The following is a 19,837-nucleotide window of genomic DNA, read 5'->3' on the forward strand; positions in this document are numbered from 1 at the left end:
CAGGTGCACATTCAGAAGGCAATAGTTTTGCTTACCGATTTATTGATCAGTTTTGGATTCATTTTAGCAGAGACTCAATTAGCAAAAGTTACTTGATGTATTTCTAAGCCCTAGAACATGGGAGAAGAGTCTTTTCAAACTTGACATGTAAATTGCAGTGAAGAGAAATGACTACTGACTGCATTTATTACCCACATTATTGGCCAATTTATCAGCTGCTTCTGACACCACTTGCTTGCTCTGCCAGAGAAAAAAAATCCCACATCAAGAGTAGAGACGAGGTAAGCTCTGAAAAATCAGATTGTGATGTAGCTTTAGAGCACCAAGTGATGAGACAAGGAAGGGACAGGAAGACAATAATATCAAAGCCTTAATGCATTAACAATTTCTTTATCTTTCATTCTCCCACCTCCAGTATATGCCTGTGTGTTCTTTTGTTGCGTAATCTGTTGCAGGCAGCTCAGTTTGCAAACTGAAGCAGATGGAGGTGCAGGTTGAGCTCTGGGTGCGAGCCTGAGGCAGCAGGCCGTGAGCTGCCAACCTTTGCATAGCAAAGGGTGAATGGATGCTGGGAGAAGCAGCAGGAGCCCAGGCCTTGGGAGGGGAACAATTGAAATTTGTGCGAGCCTGGACTGCGAGGGGATAAAAGTCCCAGGGCTCGTTGTTTGGGCTGTTGGTGGAAATACCAGCTGGGGTGTTCCGAGCTCCTGCACCCTGCCAGGAGCAGGGAGGAAGCTGGGTGTGGGTACAGGGTGCAGGCCATGGGCCGCGGGCTCAGGCCGGGACCCGCTGGGCCGCTGGGGCTGCCCAGGAGGCGAGTGGCCTTTAGTGCCCGTACCCAAAGTCTCTGGGGTCAGCTGCATGACAGCCAGAGCGTGAATGGCCAGGCTGGGGAGTTTCCTTAACGCTTTCGTGGCACTGGAGCCCAAACCAGCTGGGATGTTCAAGTACTCTTCTCTCAGTGCCTGAAAAAGAGAACGTGATTATCAGTGTAGGAATAAGCACTCACTATTTTCTACCAAAATGGCTACTCAGGTGAGCAGGTGTCAACAGCTGATGAGACATTTAAAACCTCCCCTCCAAGCAGCTCAACAGCAGCAGTTAAACCTCAGCTATGTCTCTGGCATCTCATACTATCAGGCCTTGTTTCTATGAAGAAGGCCATTCACTTGCTTGATGTTTTATCTGGCACTTGTCCATGCACAAAAATCAATCTCCAATTCCTTTTAATGTTTAGCACTAAATCCAGAAAGCAAAACAAAGCATATGAGTCTTGCATTTATTATAGCAGCCTCTTGTGCTTGGCTTCAGGGCAGCCTTCTAATCAAGGGAATGAATAAACAGTCATTGACTCACTTTCAGGGAATACGGGAGACAGCTCAATCTTCTTGAAGGCCAGCACAGAGCAGGGGCCTCCAAATCATACATCAAAACACTATCACCCTGTTAATTTAGCCTGGCAATTATTAAGATGTTAAAGCATTTGTACTACTATCTTTGTTGATGGAAGCTGAGGGACAAACTCAAACTTCCTTTAAATGTCTACCTTCATGGAAAATGAAAGTATCTTATAATTAGTACAACATTTTCAAATAAGTTTTTTTTTTTTTTTTAAATTTTCTTATTGGTTTCTCCTCATCTAAAAGCTGTAGAAGTATGAATTTGTTCATGAGCATATGTGACTGTTTCTGCATATAAATAGTAATAAACAGGCATAAAATATGCTTTATAAGACAATAACATTTCATACCCACATAGTTTTTTTGTGGACCAGATTCCCTGGATAGTTAAAGAATTATATTTGCTCTCATTTTTACTTTGGTAGTAAGAATCTTAACTACTGTGATCCCTTCAAAATGAGTAGTAGATTTCCTAGTTTTCTTTAGACCACTCCAAGGACATATGCATAGAATCACATCTCAGACCATTATTCTAGGACATAAAAATGAATTGATGTCATATTCAAGTGTTCTTTTGACCAGTATTTGCTAAATGAGAAGTGGGCCATGTTCCAGGTGTACACAAAATGTTAGTTTATATTCCTCATGTTTTCAGGATCTCCTGAAGGCTCTAGTCGATGAGAAAAAATGAACCCATTCTTATCTCTTTATTACTGTTTAATATCACAGTTTTCAAGGTCTGCTTCAGATTTTTGGGTGATTTTTTAGTGCTTGAGTTTAGAAATGAGTTTAAAATGAAAAGAACACTTATTTTAGTCTTCGTATCTTGAAAATTTTCTAAAACCTTAAATGATGAATATTTGAAATGTCACCTGAAGTTTTATTTTTTTTAAAAAAAACCCTTGCAGTATAATTTCCTTTTACTGTGTGATCAGAAATAACACAGATAATGATCTGTTCCCAGCAAAAACAGTGCAGTTTCTTCAAAGCTGCATCAATTTTGATTAGTGCAGCAACACATCAGACAACCTGCTGCTACAAATACTTCTGAAACACTGTAGTTGATAAAGAAACTTGCATTACTTTCTCCTTACTAGCTGAAAATTTAGGTTTCAATCCATACAGAGAATGTAAAGATGAAAAGCTAAATGTCACATACAATTGCGGAAGTTCAGTAATCCCAGATTGCTCATCGGGCTAAACCGATGAGATAATGAAGCACATGGTTTCAGGAAACAGAAAAATTTTATTTACCTGCCCAAAGGAGAAAGACAGTATTTCAAAATGTTTTCAGTTTGTGGATTTTTATATATTTTTAGTGTTTAGCTACCTGGTAGCTTTGGTAGTTTTGAAAAATTAAAACAATTTGGTAGGCATCAGTGCAGAGGATGTTTAGAACCTAACAAAATACACATTCATCAAGCCGTTCAGTGGAAATCCTAATTTCTTGTAATGCCATAGAATTGTGTATCCTTGCTTTTTCAAACTGTTCTACCTGCTTGTCACAGATTTGTCATATAGTTTTGTGCACAACTTTCTTTTATTTTTTTACTTGTTTGTTTTCTTCCTGTTTTTCTTGATTTCTTTTGCTTACTTTCTTTAACCTTCATTTCTTTAGACTGCATTCCTTCCTTCCTTCTTTCTTGTCTGTCTCTTACTCTCCCTTTCCTCTCCTGTTTTTTTCTTTCATTTTCTTTCTCTTGCTTTTTAAAGTTAGAATAAAACTGAATCCCAGATGAAATTTTCAAATACATCTTAAGATGAAAATATTCTGGCCTTTCCACTGTCTATCCTATTTTGTTAAAAAAAAAGATGAAATAAATAAATGAAACAACTTATATTTTAATTATGTCTCAGAATAACAGTTGTCAAAAAAATAGATTCTTTTATTTTAAATTCCACAAGCTACAGTCAAAGCTAGTTTTCTAAATTTATAGAAATTTCATGTATTTTGAATGATATAGAAAACATGAATCAAAGCAAGATAATTAAAAAGGTAGAAAAAACAAAGAAGGAAAAGAAAGATGGAACACACCTGCTTAGCAGAATTTATAGTCAACTTTCTTGGCTGTACCAATCACTTAGAACATTAATTTGTCTTTTAAAGGATTAATGTGTTTAATTAAGTTTATGAAGCAATTCCTTAAATGCTAAGTTTGTATCTGGCAGAATAATAAATTCTTTGGAAAGGAAAAAACCGTACAACATAGCTTCACCCTAAACTGTTTTTTGTGTCCTTTTTCACACAATAAAACCTGAGTGAGTTTCAGAGTAACAGATGGTTCTCTCTATTATATTTACTCTTTATTCTATCTTCAGATTATGTGTCTGAAGAAAATACTCAAGCTTTAATAATGTTCTCTGTTATATTCTGAGTCCTCGCTATCTGTTGAAGTCAGGATAAAAATATAAATACAGTAACTGTAAATGACGAAAATGTAGCATCGTCTATTGTTGCATCTGTCTGTGGCTTACTTGACAGGCATTTTATTTGTATAAGTATGAAGACAATTCTTTCATTTATATTGGTTATAGAGCTTTCTGAGCTTTCTGAGGGATTCTCATCCTCTTAACTCGTACAAAATAATTGTGAGGACATGCTGTCATTGATGCCTTCAAATGTTGAAATCAGCTTGACTCAAACATTTTGACTGTGTCTATTTTCAGCTTGACCTAATGTTATAAAATTGCAATATGTTACAATCTACTAAGTGCAAACATCTTGAATGGATTGACTTCAGGCCCAGAAGACCTTCTCTGACAGTCACACACCTTTTCTGTGATGTTTTTTAAGCTGTACTTCAGGCAATTAAATTCACTGGCAATTGTCCCACTATTCTTCTGCTTATTCCCAGAGAACAAACTTCACAGAATTTTAGAGAACCATGTTTTTTGGTATCACACATTATGTTTTTCAGCCACTAATTAGCAGTATAGACAGGGGAAATGTAGCTTATGAGGCATGTTATCTGCAGGTGATATTGAAATTATACTAATTTTCTGTGTGTGAGAATAGTTGAAAGGAATTGAATTGCTACATGTTTATAAGCTAAAAGTATTTTTTTTTTAATGTGTAGTAATCACCTTACTCATCCCCTCCCAGAGCTAGAAAACAAAACCATACTCATAAATAAAAATGATAAATAAGACTTTTACTTTTACATGCCAGATTATTGCAAGACTAATACAAAAACTGAATTTGTTCCCATAAATGCTTTTGCCTACATAATTGGATTATGGAGAATTGTATCTGTAGCTTGACAAGGTGGACTTAAGTAATTTAGGTAAGAATTGTATTGATCTTTGTACCAATATCTGTTATGGTTTTCGCCACTTCTGTATCATCGTTTACAAAGGAAATATTACATTTAAAAATACTTTTCCATAGCTATGCTTAGTCCAGTCATGTAAGTCAGTATTAAATGTATGTAAAGTTCAACATACAAATGGTAAGATTATATTTTTAACTACTAGGAAAATTGTATACTGTGGAAGCAAGCTAAGGAGAGTGGGTATCTCCACATGTTTTGTGAAATTTGAATTACCATCAGTTCCACTTGAGGGCCAATGAAATCCTATGATGTCAAGAAGGGATTCTGTTGCTTAAACATTTGAATTTATGTCTGTTATGCTTGGCATGGTGTGCCCAACACATCCTGCACATTCTTTAATGACAGCCTTTGTAGCTAGAGGTGTCTGAAAAGGCAGCAGATGATGGAGTTTAGGGGCCTGACTGCTTGATGCATTGTTTGTAGGTTAGTTAGACTGTGCTGTTTGTAGAGTTCCAGATATGGATCTGGAAACTATTCAAAAAGATCAACTCTTCCTAATGAAAGATGGTCTGTTTTACACTTCTTGTGGGACAAGATGTATTGATTAGTACAATTCTGCCCTTTTTTCCCTATTAATAAAAATTGGTGAATTTACTGAAATTAGGTGGTAAAGTTGAAATTATAGTAATATCCTAGAATATACTTCTTATAGATGAGATATTTCAACATGGAAAATGTGAACTTGAAAAAAAAAAGGCATAGACTTTTTTAATTTTTGGAATAGAATTTGAAGTCCTTGGATGTTAAATGCTGTAATTTAAATCAAGCAAAAACGTTTGTAACATTCCATTCTAATGAATGGAACAAAATAGACAAGAGAATTCCCTTTTGGTGACCTCAAAAATAGGTATGTTGACACCTTCAGAAGTGTCTGTAAATAGTGGATTAATATATCGGATTTTTTTAGGTAGGATATTAAATTTATTCTTGTTACCATAAGAATAAATCATCATTTCTTCTTTTTAGAAAGTCATATGTAAAATTGGAAGATAATATATTAATATGTTCCAAATAAATTTACATTTTCAGAAGCCTGTTTGGAAGTAAGCAAGAATCTGAATACTTCAGAAGTGTAAAACTTAGGATTCCTGTACTAATTTTTGTAGAATATTGTCCTCTGTTCATTCTTTTGCATAAGAAAATCTGTTAGCACCTAAATTTAATATAAGGAATACAAGAGGGGCTCTGAGTGTTTATAAACACTTCATTTTAGGGGAAGGATTCCATATCTTCTCTGTCTAAATTATCTCCACAACAGCAGGACACAGTCTTCGTCCAGCACATGACATTAACTTGAGTTACATTATTGCAGTTTCCTACTCAAAGTGTTTGGGAATAACAGATGCTCAGATAGTTGACACATCCAATTTAGCTATCTATATGGCCAATAGAAAGAAAGCTGTTACATTTCAGTGAAGGAATAAAAGTATTTATGACAGTACTTTCCCTGAGTTCCTGTCTGGAAAAGGCTTCCAGAGGCTTTTCTATGCCTGTAAGTATTTGGAATAACTAATCATTTCTTCTTTGCAGACGAGGGAATTCCTGTTGATTTGCGATGCAAGGTGTGATCAGCCACAGCTGGCTGATAGCACATGAGTACTAAGAACTTACTGGAAAAAAATTGTATGTGAACTTTCTCATTGGAGTTTTTTTGGGAAGGTTGGAAAGATTAGATAGATGTTAGAGCATCCAATTCTAACTTCACTTATGAGATTAGCTCTTAAAGTTCACAGCCCCAGTTGAGTGAGATGGCAGTGGTCCTCTTGTCCCTTTTGTTTGATGTGCCAGCGTCACGCCAGTGATGAGTGAGACAAACATATGTTACAAAAGCTGGGACGGACAAAGCTGAAATACAAAAGCCCTCAATTACATTTTTTTTGCTGAAGTATGGAAAATAAAATAAGAAAAACTGATCTCCCAATCGTAAAATGAAATAATCTGAAAGTAGGGTTTGTGGCCTGAACTCTGACTGTTCTGGCTCTGGTGAGTCTTTGGCATTCAGATCATCCTCATTTCAGCAATGTTGGGGTCAGTGCCTTGCATATGTGCTACTGCCCATTTGTGTTCTGCCTATTTGGTCTTTTTCACAGTGAGACACTCCAATGTTTCTACTCTTGAATGTTTGTACTTGTCTTTTATCTCTGAGGCTGAGCTTTCTTGTTAACTTCATGAGTTCCTAACAGCCTGCTCAAGATTTCTGAAGTAATTTCCAGGCTTTTGAAGAATATATCTAATTCAAGATAATTCCCCAAATTCAGTGCATTGCACTAATCATAGCTGACATTTTTGTAAGAAAAAGTGTCACAGTCACAGTGATCCAGCTAAAATTCCAGTTTTGTTAATTATGTCAAAGTGTCAGTAACATAATTCTTTTGTGAGTAATTGAATATTATGCTCTCTATTTCTAATTTGAAACAGGAATTATAAATCATCCCAGATACTTCAAGACTATGTCCAGTGATTCCTTTTTATTGCTTACTCTGTGACAGTGGAATTACTAATCATTATTGAAAAAGATACTGTTTATACTAATTTTCTACTGTCTTTTCTAATATATATCTTTGTGTTTCATTAAAAAGTATGAAAAATAACCCACAGTTGAAGACTGGATTAAATGGCACTTCAGATTTCCATGCCAGATGAGTACAAATGCTGTAGTAGATTTACAAAGTGTATTTGAGTCTCCAGCCCTGCCAATGGCTACTGTGTTAATAGTTTTGATATCACATAATTCAGTGCCAATATTTAGAATGCATCTATAAAGAGGTGCTTGGATCCTAAATCCTGCGTAATGGGAGCTAGCTGACAATTTCTCAAGACAATGTATGGACCACTGTGCAGCAGAAATCTCCACCTGTTGTTTTAGGACTTCATTTCTTGTCAGTGACAGTAAAATCCAGCAAAAGTCAGTGGATACTTACACTGTCTTTGCCCACATTTTCTTCAATCTGAATAAAATATTTCCCTCTCTAAGATTATCAGTTTTCATCTCAAAGGTCACTCATAATGGGAAACAAACATCAGAAAGACATTAACTTTAAGACACTGGGGTTGATGTCACTAAAAGACACAGTCAGTTCAAAGCTGGACATTCTCTTCCTCACTGTCTTTTTTTCCTTTTTTCAAAATCTACCAGTCCTCTCACCTCATAAAACTTGTTAATAGAGACCCTTGTTCTGCCTAAACACTAAAAAAAGAAAAGTTTCCTTCACTTACATGTGCAAATCTTTATCTCCATCTGTTTCTTATTCCATGCTTCAAGCCCATCTGTCTTCTTTATGATCTAGATGCTCTTTCTCATAACACTATCAATGTGGTAACTATGTTCATTTTTTTAATGATCTGGGAAATGCTTTTGTCTGAGTTTCTTATTTTTTATATTTTCCTCTCTATCTCGAAGGCTGATTAAAAAAAACTTGTAAAGGTCTTTTAGCTCTTTGAAAGTCTGTTTTTCTCTTAATTATTCCAGAGAAGATTCCATAGGAAAAAAAAATAAAAATCTTCTCAACAGTCCTTAATGGTACTATCAGAAGAGGAATGGAACATAAATAACTCACTGTTCAATGTTCATTAATCCCTGGATTGTTAACAGAGACCTGATATCAAGTGGAATGTTTACAAGTTTTACAGTACTGCCTGTTGTTCTGTTCCCCACACCTGCTCCTTACCAATATCCCTCCCTTACAGAATCTCTGGAGATAATTTTACATCATTTAAGCAAACAAAAAAATTTTCTTTTTATAGCATTACAGAATAGATGTAATGTAAATGTAAAAATGTAAAGGATAAAACCATTTTTTTATTTGATTCAGAATTTATAGATGCATATAGTAATTTCTGTGGTATTATGTTACATTAATCCATACTTTATTTGTAGGAGTATAGGATTTTCCTTTAAAAATTAGGGGGAAAAGATCAGGCAAGATGGAAAGACAATGAGAAATGGACTTCCTCCTGCTCCACTGAGTTCATTGACTTCACCTCAGGAGAACATACTTTATGTGATGCAAGAAGATAATCATTTAAAGAGGCCTAGGAAAAACAGTATTATATGTCATGATTATTTCCCCTAGCTCATCATAGAGCTTAGCACCCCTGGGTTCCCCAGTGCACATGTACATAATACTTTTTGCTTACTTGGGTCATTAAATGTTCTGCTTCCAACACAGTCTGAACTCAGGTACTGATTCTCTTCAATGAGATTGATATGGAAAAAATGATACAACAGCAGAAAGAAACAAAAATTCTTTTAGTTAGAGGCTATTTTTTGTCCTAGTACTATTTTGTCCTACTACTGGAATACTACAATATTGATAAGGATAAGATAAAAAAACCAACTCAGTAAAAGCTTGCATATACCGATCCATGTAGAATGGATAGCTCTGTTATTATGGCATTTGCTAAAATAAGGACATCCATATTTTTAAAAGACAGTTTATTTAATTGGAAACAGATAATTGAATCTGTCTTCCTGTGAATGCATGGAAAACATGGTTAAGATACCATCTGACTTTCTAATAAAAATAGTAAATAGATTTTCCTTTCTCTGGCAAAAACATGGGGTTTTGTGTATAAATATTGCACTGTTAGCTTTTTATGATGTTATGGTGGTTTTAAGTGAACAAAGTTTTCTTATGGAGAACTCCATGCTAAAGCCATAGAAATGTCACAACTAAACTGTAGTTAGTTATGACTAACTTCTTAGATTGTGGTGCTGGTATGTTCATGTTGATTACTTGGTTTTCTGTTATGGATTGCTGAAATATACAACCCCATAACCAATTTCTTAAATCAGCTCTGAGACAAAAGAAACAGTGCACATTCACAAACCTAGAATAGGCACTTAGAAATCCTTCTGATTGTATGTTGTCAGCTCTTTCTTACCTCTGTAGGAACCAACAAATAGTTCTGTGATTTAGGCTTCTAAAAAAATTTTATTGATAAGAATGTGGGATCCTGATTGTCTTTATGCTCAGGTTATTGCTTGGAATGATGGTTTTATACTAATAGTTATCTATCTATTTATTTATTTATTTTATCTAGATTGACCTGTGAATTCCAAGTGTTATTTAGAAGTTATCCAATAGGTTTACATCACATATTAAAGTACTTAAGTAAATATCTGTTCTGATATTTACTTAATAACCAAGAAACCAAGCTTTTAATTTTATTTTCAGTCTTTATCATGGTCCTGTGTCTTACTGTTTTTAGGTTTTCTGAAATAACAGTTAAATTCACTGTTTTGAAGAAGCTGTTGCCACAGCTCATTTTCCTCCAAGAACGGCTCAAATTCAGAGAAACCTCCTTGTATAAACAACATTCCACATCTACTTTGTTCTAATGATACCTCAGTATTTGGTAAACACAGAGACAAAAGTTCATTGGTCTAATTGGCTAAACCTGACTCTATTGCAGCAAACCATGTTCAATTTCATAATGAAGACAAGGGTGAGCAATGTTATTTTACCATGTGTGAACAGCCACATAAAACTAGAGTTCAACTGTCACTGTTTTCCCTAAAAAAGTTCCTTCCTGCCAAGAAGCTGAAATCATCTGGATGTAATTCACCATCTGAAGACCTGTTGTATGGAGCCTTCCCTAATTAAAAAAAAATATATATATGAAACCAAGTGCCCTCCTTCACTTTTTAACCAGCTTTGTAAGTCTTTAGAAAATCATTTCCTGTGCTGCAAAATTGTCCAGAGATCATACCTCCTTTGGAGGCAGCGTAGGATCTTCGATAAAAATTTAGAATTCCTCTTCTTATTTGTCCCTCTGTACTTTGTGCAGAAAATAGGAAGAAAAGATGTTAGAATCACATTGCAAAGGCTTCTCGATAAATGTTCAAAGCTGGAGTCAATATGGGTTGCGATACCTTGTGTACAGATCAGTTGTGGAATACATATTTGATTTTGCCTCTACCAATAGCATTTTGAGCATACAGCTATGATTCCTTTAGATACTATCTGTTTAAAATTGCAAGGGCATTAATTTTAGAAATAACATTTTAAAAGGAGAAGTGATTGGGCAGACTTAAAAAACAAAAATCAGAATTCCACTTATGATGAAGTCAACATTTTCCATTATGCTTTTAAGTCTTCTTTCTTTTTGCTCCACATAGTCTATGCTCATGAAATTCGGCTGTCATTAAAATCCAGCAGAGTTTTATCACCAATTTCAAACTAGAAAAGATTTCATCCTGGGATTCTAGTGGGATTAATTTCAGCATAAGGAACTATTCAGCCTGAATAGCAGCAAACAAATTTGGTCACAGAATAAACTAAGCTCTTGGGTTTTATTTTCCTTTTGCCATTATAATGCTTTCTTGTACTGTAAAGGTAATATTAGAGGTTGTCCAAGACCACATAGCACTTTAAAAAACAGCCAGATAAAGGATGCCTTCAACAGGTATAGTGTGAGTTACATGGGACAACACATGTCTTAATTCAAAGGTGAAGGAATTAAAACCCACATTGCTTTTTAACAATGAGTAGTTCAGAGTTTTCATTTCCTTGGCAAACTGCCTCTCCTTCTCCTTAGCAGCATTACACTTGTGTTTATTTAAAATATTCACATGTCTTTTACAATTTAGAAAGAAATCTCTCATTTATTTACCTAAATGAAGCCAGTAAAATTGATATACTCTGTAGGGGTCTTTCTTCTAAACTTCTTTTTCTCTAATATAAAGCTACGGTGGCTTAGTTTTAAATTTTAGCATCCTGTTAAAAAACCAGCAGTCATCTTTTTCTCGTAGAACTGCTCCTCTCCTTTTCCAAACTAAATATGACAACTGTTTAAGGCATTAGACTGCTAATTGAGATTATCATGCAGTGAAAAAGATAAAAGAAATATAAGAGTAAAGAAAACTTTTCCTTGATATTTGGAACCAATGACAATGTGTTTCAGATGACATCTAGGTGTTACAGAACAAGGTCAAGTTATTATTATTGTTAATTATCTTTACTTGATAACATTATCAGCTATTTCATAAATGAAGCACAATGCCATTTGTGATATTGATTTTGAAAGGTGAGGGCTTATTTACATTGGATTCAGAACATCAGTCAAACTAACAAAACCTTAGATGATAAGACTTCCCTAATGATGCCCTGCCCCTTATTAATTCTTTTAAAGACTTACATGTTTCACTGCAGATATGTATACAACCTGATAAACATTCAAACTTCTTTTTCTGTCTTTTGTTTTTCTCTTCCTTACACCTCTTTCTTTGTACACAAGGAATTATGCTACTTTTACAACTCAAAGAGGATCCACCTCATCGTCTTTCAATTACCTTCTATTCAATTTCAAACCCCAAGAACCTCAGTAGCAGGTATTTTGTCTCGATACCATTGACATGACATATCATTCCTTAAATATCTAACTGTACAAATGTCAACACTCATATCAGCCACCTGAGGCAGACTTTCTTTACTCTTTTGCACTTCATGTTCATACTTTAAATGAAGACATAACGTGAGCTATCCACTAGTATGTTTCAAAACATCAAATCAATTTGTGTATTCTATTACTAAGAAAAATATTAAAAAGTGACCACTGAAATCTCCATAATATCTAAACACCTAAATATCTAATGGACAAAGGCATTCAAATCAGGTTTGGATAAAATTTTGGATCTCACTTGTTGATGCAGGATCAAAAGTGAAAACACTACACTGATCCTCTCCTTAGAAAAAAAAGACAAAATAAAACAAAAGGCCAGGGTTGTTTAGGAGGGCTTAAAAATCTACCTTACTAAAACTTGTTAAGAAGGGTTTTCATACATCAATTGATTCTTTCAGAAAAAATTGATCCATACCTTTCAAAAGAATTTTAACTTCCTAACAAGTCCAAGTTCAGGGCAAATTTTCTTCAGGTTAATCCAGTGTCTTCATAGCAATTTCAAAAGTTAGCCAAATGGTATTGATGGATGAACAGCATCTCTTAGGACACCAGAATGAAGGTAGAAATGTTTGTCATTTCATGCTTTAAGAGACTGAAATTCATTAACCAAAAGCAATAGGAAAACCAAAACAAATCATCTGAGAAATGTTTTAAATACAGAATGGATAGGTTCTGAAGGTCCACAGAAGCCACAGTCTTGTTATTGACAAAACACACATCAAAACACACACACAGAGGCTGCCTCGTTTCATTTGGAGGACCAGGGAATTTGTGTGTTTTATGGTTTGAAACAGAGAAAGGAATAAAAGCATTGATAATAAAATATGAGCTAGGTTAGAGCAGAGCATTAGACACATTTTATAGTCATAGTAGAGATACAGACAGACACAAACACACAGGGAGTAAAGGAGGGCAGGGAGAGCTGTCAATAGCTAATAAAGAAATCCTTAGAGTGGATGCTGGACACTGCAGGTAAGGTAAGTAATAAAACACCAGGAAAATATGTATAAAAAACCAGTGTGGGGTAGAGAAAGACTGTAGAGCAACTATTCTCACTGTCATCCAGTGACATGACAAAAGCACAGAGGCACATATATAAATACAGGAAATTCCACTCTTTTTTTATTTCATTTTTTTAAAATTCATTAGGGTCAGGGAACTCTGGAATCTGTTGCCTGGAGAGTTTTTTTGACTGTCTGTCTGTGAGATATTTGAAACTTGACTTGATACAGTCATTAGCAATCTGCTATAACTAACTGTGCTTTGAGTGGGAAAGTTGAATTAGTTGGTCTCAGGAGGCTCCTACCAGCCTTAGACTTTCTGTGATTCTGTAATTGATCAGAAGAAATAATATGAAATTCAGTTTTAAAATCACATAACAAACAAGAGATTACTTTAATTAGTTTAGCCACACACCAGTGAGAAATAAAGCTATTATCAGTCCTATGAATCAAGTCAGAATTAAGCATTATATAATAAGTAAGAATTAAGTTATTCTGTGTTTTGAGAGCATGTATTCATATTCACATTCTAAGTGTCAAGTTTTTAATCTTAGAGTAAAAAGTGGTGCAAGTCTCCATCACTTTATACGCTGATCCTGAATAATCATGTCGTTATATCTTCTATCCAAGACAACTTGGCTGATGATTTTTCAGTTAATTTTGAAAAACTTGGAAAGGTTCAATCAAACAGGATAAAGCATGTAATTATACTATATCTAAAATATCCCAGAGACTATCAGGTGATGACAGGGCTGTTTGCATGACATAGATTTCAAAATAGTGTTTTAGTGACATGAATGATAATATTTTAGAAAAAGCTGGCCAACAGCAGAATGTAAGTTTCCAGTGTAATATTATGGTCAAATGTGATCCTCAGGCATAAATAATAGATTACTGGTAGAAGTGGGATGATTATATTTATTGTATCACTTGAGTCCTGTAGAGTTGTTACTGTAACATGGGTCTTGTTTAAGTGTATATTATTGAAAAAAAATACTGACAAATCAGAGAAGGTTCAACAAAGAGAATGTGTTTAATTATAGACTATCAAGGAAATGATGTTCATGCAAAGTAAGAAATTTGATTGGGCACTTAGGATTTAAATGTGTTTTGTTGGAAAAAAAAAAAAATTATATTGTGTGGTTAGATATTTTATTACATACATTGCCTAGAAACCTTTTCAGCATATGGCAGCTGAGACTGAGTTGTTAACTTCTCTTTTAAGAGAACATTGAAAAAAACAATGTATGAAAATGGCTTTCTAGGGATTAAAACAACAACAACAAAAAATAGTTTTGTTTTTTCTTCCAGAAGATATTTGAAAATTAAATCTTTGCTTTGTGTTGTGTCAGGCACCAGGTTATATGAACAAAATAACTGAGCATTGTTCAGTGTAAAGATGTCTGAGTCAGTTGTCTTTGAAATAAATCAGCTAGGTTGGGTCTGCAGAGCAGCATAGCTGCAGTGCCATGCAAGTACAAGCAAATGATTTAACTGTCCTTTTGTAATATATTGACTATGGACCTATAAAATAAACACATGCTCATGAAACAAAAATAATTAAAATAGAAGAGAAATATGAATCTTTGTCAAATAAAAATGAAAGCAATGAAGACTATATGGAGGGCTTTCAGAAGTATTGCATAATGACTGTGAAAAAGAAAGAAAAAATGGATTAATCTCATGCTACACATTATCATTAATAAGCCTACAAAAAATTTTCATGACACATTGATGAACTCAATATATGATTTTTATCAGTATGTTTTACAGAATTCAAGAGCCATGTTTTGCAAACATACTTGGTTAGCAAAAACAACCTATATTACAGGATAAAAGCATGAAAATAGATAGTACTTTAACAATTCCTAAGGTACATATTTAATTCTATAAACATAAAAAATATGTACATGTATTTGTATTTGTATTTATGCATACATTTTTGTGCTTACTGGTGCCAACCTAGTATTAGCTATGATCATTAGGTTGTATTATTTACATTCACAAGTATTTAGGTAACGTTTGGATTAATCAAATAATTGAATTCTGAAGTATAAATTAATTATAACGCAATAAGATCTTCAAGGGTTCATTCTGAATGAAAGATAATTTACATATATGTGTATTATCTGCTGCTATCCTACCCAAAAGCAAGATCCTCAAAAAATAGTTTTCTCTTCCTGGTTAAATAGGATGTAATAAAATTTAGTGAATATTCTAAATTGTGAGCTGCAGTACAGGTCTATAGTGTATAGATAAAAGAAGAAAAGCTGAGTCTGGGTGGGATTTCAGCCTCTCCTTTATATTCATGAGCCACCATCGTTTGAATTCTTCTGTGTACATTGCAAAATAAGCAATCATTAGCATTCAGGAATTTGCTTATGAATGCAGTCTAACAACAACAGGTAGAAAAGTCAGGATTCGTAATGAAAACTCAAGATGAACTACTTTAAAGTCCACGGAATTGAAATTATTAATTTTCATTAATTTACAAATACATCTAGATTATTCTAAGTTGGATGAGTAGGAATCAGCTGGTTCATCAATTATGCTCCTACAAATTAAAGGTAGGTAACAAGTACAAAAATAGTAATAGATATTTATTAAAAAGGACCAAATCTTTGATTTTAGTATTTTTTGAAAAAAATTACTGATTAGTTTTAATCATGATATTTACATGTTTTAAAAGGAACCTAGTGTTAATAAATTTTCATGTTTTAAAGTTCCATAAAGATTTTCTTGTGCTTATTTTCTGTGATTCTGAATGTGGGAATCTATTGAACCTCAGTCAGAAAGGCTGAATGTATGCTCATGGACAGACAGCGACCTTGAGGGAGAGAGAAGGTGTTGTAAAATGCAACAAATGCAAAGAATTATGAAAAAATAAAAAGTACTGGACTCAGTTTCAAATAACTTAGTAGCGCAACAATATATAGAGCAAACAATTTAGTAGAGCAACAATTACCTAGAAATCAACCCCCTTTTCACATATCTTCCCATATCTTTAAACAGTAAAACACTCAGAAGGAACCTAAGGAGAAATCTTTTTTTTTTTTTTTTTTTTTTTTTTAATGATGGAACAGATCAATAAGAATATGTCTTAAAGCTACACAGATGAAATTGGGGGATTTAAAACTTTTTCATCTTCCATCAGATATAGATGGTTTCATTCTATTTAAAAATAAAGTTAAATCCAAATTCATTATTCCCAAGTGCTCACATGAAAATATTTAGTAAATACTTTTGAATTTTTTTGCACTAAAAATAGTCAACAAATCCATGTGATTCAGTTTGCTATGCTTTGCTTCTTCTGGTTCTGCAGATGAATGATGAACTCTGACCTGTAGATGATAAATACTTTGTAAGTATCAATTTAACACACTCATTTTGTCTCATTTTTGATGATATGATATTTGCTTGTTTGTGATTTGATTTAATCATTTGTTGCCATTAAAAAACCTCACCTCTTCTTGGATTGAATGGATTGAATTAATGATTTTTTATTTCCAAGTTACTAAATGATGAAATAGTACTTACAAGCATTTAGTATTTAATATTTAATAACTACTATAATATCAGAGTAAGATATATGATATTATCTCTTGGCCTCTGTTTCAAGTGAGTAGAACTACTGGAATCAGTTTGTTGGTCGACATTTGTGTTGATGATGATCCAAAATAATCCAAATTTGTTTTCATCCATTACTTCGCAGTATTCATTCCAAAGATTTATTTACCAAACATTTCCACACATGCTGAAGTATACAGCAGTGAACACCTTGGGAATTCAAATTACAAATCCTGTGGCATTGAACTGTTTTCCAAGAGTAAATGTATACCAAACATGGCTTTTTGTCAAGGTCATATTTTTCAAGGTGGGTGACAAAAATTCACCATTCTGCTTATGTTCTTTGGATGCCACTCCTAGTGAATAAGCAGGGCTGCAAAGGTGTTCTCTCTGAGTTCCCAGAGTGCTTATGTCCTGTAAGTCACAGAGCCAAACTTCCTCATGAAACATCCTGTCTTTGGCCTTGTGTGATTTCGGGTAGAATTTCTGAAGAAGGCCAATGCAATTTTTTTCTACTAGTTGCATGTAGTGTATTTAATGTAACTGGAGAATAAAGAGAGAAGTGGTGGGATTAACATAGCAATTTCCTGCACTGAACTGAAACCTTGCTAATCAATTTTAAGTAACCAGCTAATGCATTTATGTAATAAACTAATCAATCTCAAATGCACATTTTACCATTTGGATTGAATTTAATATCCCAGCATGCAATTAAGTGACATTATTGACAGTGGTTTGAACATGTAATTGGTGATTTGATATTACAATTGGTGTTCTGTGCCTGAAAACAATTTTCTAATAAATTCACTACCATTAATTTTTTCCTTCATATTCTGCAGGACATATAAAATATAAAATAGTAACTAATTTGGAAAGAATGAATATCTTGGGTTTTAACCACCAAATTCCTGACCTAGATCCTGTTTTCAAATATTTTTTTAAAAAAACAACTGAGCTGAACATTTTAAACAAATGTTATCAGCATATCTTTTAATATAAATAAAAAGACTAGTAATATTTTGCAGTATTTTCAGCTGATGTGAAATTTGGGCTGAGTCTATGTTTGAGACATTTTCTGTTATGTTTAATGTGTGCAGAACTATGTACTTAACTCTTGTAAATTTTCACAACTAGCATGATGCTAACATTGCTGCAGTAGAGATAGAGAATGTCTAGAAATGGTACAGACACAAATGTGTGTCACAGAATAAAGGAAGTGTTGGTATTTAGAGAAAACTCAGAAGTTTGGGCAACCAAACCTTTAACTAGCTGACTCATTCAATTATTCATGTCCTGAACTTTTTTTGTGTGAAATTTGATATGTGCCAAAACCTCCTGGATAGTACCGGAATATGTATTATTATTATTATGAAGTACCAGAAATTTGGTATGTACCCAAACATCCTTGTTTCACCAAGAGAAGGCCAATATTTCAGCTGCACATTTCTATCTCTGTTAGACACCAAGATCCATCTACATCATGGCAGAACTAGCTGTTATCAGTATCCTATCTTTTCTAGTTGGTTAACTGTTCTAGCCATTAATAATCTCAATTATGGCAGTTACAAAACTTTGCTTGACAGCTTATTCCATTGTGTTTAACTCTTCTTTCAGCAGTAAATCTTTTGTCCTAATATTTAGCCTACTTTTTTTCCAGTGAAGCTTGAGGCAATTATTTCTTGTTCTGACTTCCTTGACGGTGAAGTACAATTAATCTCTTTCTTCTTTATAGCATCCTTTTATGTTTCTGCAGTCTTCACTAAAGTACTGTTATATAGTTCATTCATATTATTTATTTCTTTCTCAGCACGTGGATAGTAAATAAAACATGAATGACTGAACACATAGGAGATTCAGAAAGAAGGGGGTGTGTGCAGGTATGTATGTGTGTGTGTTTGAACATTCATATATTTTTTAAAATGTCACAAAGCCAATCAATATTACCTAAAGCACAACTTTCTGTAAAATTCACAGGGCTGTTCAAAGCCAATGACACAGTGTGACCCCCACTGCAGGTTAATAATTTACCTTCCTAAGTAAAATCCTTTAACACACCAAGATGAAATGACATTATCTAGAGGAAGTAAAGTACATAAACGCTGTTGCTAGTAGTTCAAAGAAGAGGGACAAAGTACATAGATCCCTTTAAAATTTTTTGAGTGTTTATATCTCTGGAATTTCAATTAACTAGCAGAAAGCTCTTTATTCACATGCAATGGTTGTAAATTGTACTTGATTTCCAGTCAGTACATTGATGTTATAATTTGTATATTTTGTAGATAAATAAAACCAGCTTAATTTAAAATGATTTATAAATATAGGGAAAATATTTTTATTACAAACTTTAAACACTCATTACACCTGAAACAATTTTCTTTGAATATTTTGAATATTGAGTGCTCTGTACTAAAACTGCAGTAAAATTTAAAGCTTTTGCACAGTATTACATGATGATATAGCACACTGAGGATCTTATATGAACATAAAATACATCATGTTTTAGGATATAAGCACTTTTTAGACATCAAGTGTCAACCTCATTCCTATGTAATTTGATAACTGAATGCTTAAACGTGTCTCTTACAAATCATATTCTCTGTGCTATCGGTCTCTCGCTGAAACTCACTCAGTTTCAAAAACCCACCTGGTTTCAGTGTGACAAAGATAACTTCTATATGAAATATCTTGTGCTCCAACAGGCAACACACTCACCCACGTGAGGGATGGCAGAGTTTGATAAGTCTTTATCACTGTAAGGAGGAAAGTTCTCATTGCAGACTGGTATGTCCTTCTTGTGACAGATAATGTTTTCAAGCTCATAAATCTCTACATATTGACAGAATTATTTGGTCATTCTGGTATGAGACACAGTTAAACCTGAAAGACATCAGTGCAGAACAGCTTTGTCAGTGAAATCATGTACTTCTCTTAAACACAGGCATTTTGAAAGCTTTTAAAGTCCCTGATGCTGGTCAAAGCATTTCTGGTTTCTATCGGCAATTTCATGATGTTCACCATATTCATGTCCTGCAAAGCATCAGGACAGTATTAAAAAGTCTTGATGTACAGGTAGATCCTTCAGCCATGATCTGACTTTTTTTCATTTTTTCCCCATATTACACAAATTTAGTAC

At 34.0% G+C, this 19,837-nt stretch overlaps 1 long non-coding RNA gene across 1 annotated transcript in view; it reads left to right on the top strand.

The window, feature by feature from the left end:
* The first annotated feature begins 791 nt into the window (after nt 1-791).
* LOC147652676 (uncharacterized) overlaps nt 792-19,837 on the top strand; it is a 28,165-nt gene continuing 9,119 nt past the window's right edge. The window contains exon 1 of the long non-coding RNA XR_015288291.1: nt 792-1,035. This is a non-coding gene — a long non-coding RNA (uncharacterized LOC147652676). The remainder of the gene's footprint in view (nt 1,036-19,837) is intronic.

This window comes from Cyanistes caeruleus, chromosome 6 (genome assembly GCF_971803275.1).
Source record: "Cyanistes caeruleus chromosome 6, bCyaCae1.hap1.1, whole genome shotgun sequence".
Classification (NCBI taxonomy): Eukaryota; Metazoa; Chordata; class Aves; order Passeriformes; family Paridae; genus Cyanistes; species Cyanistes caeruleus.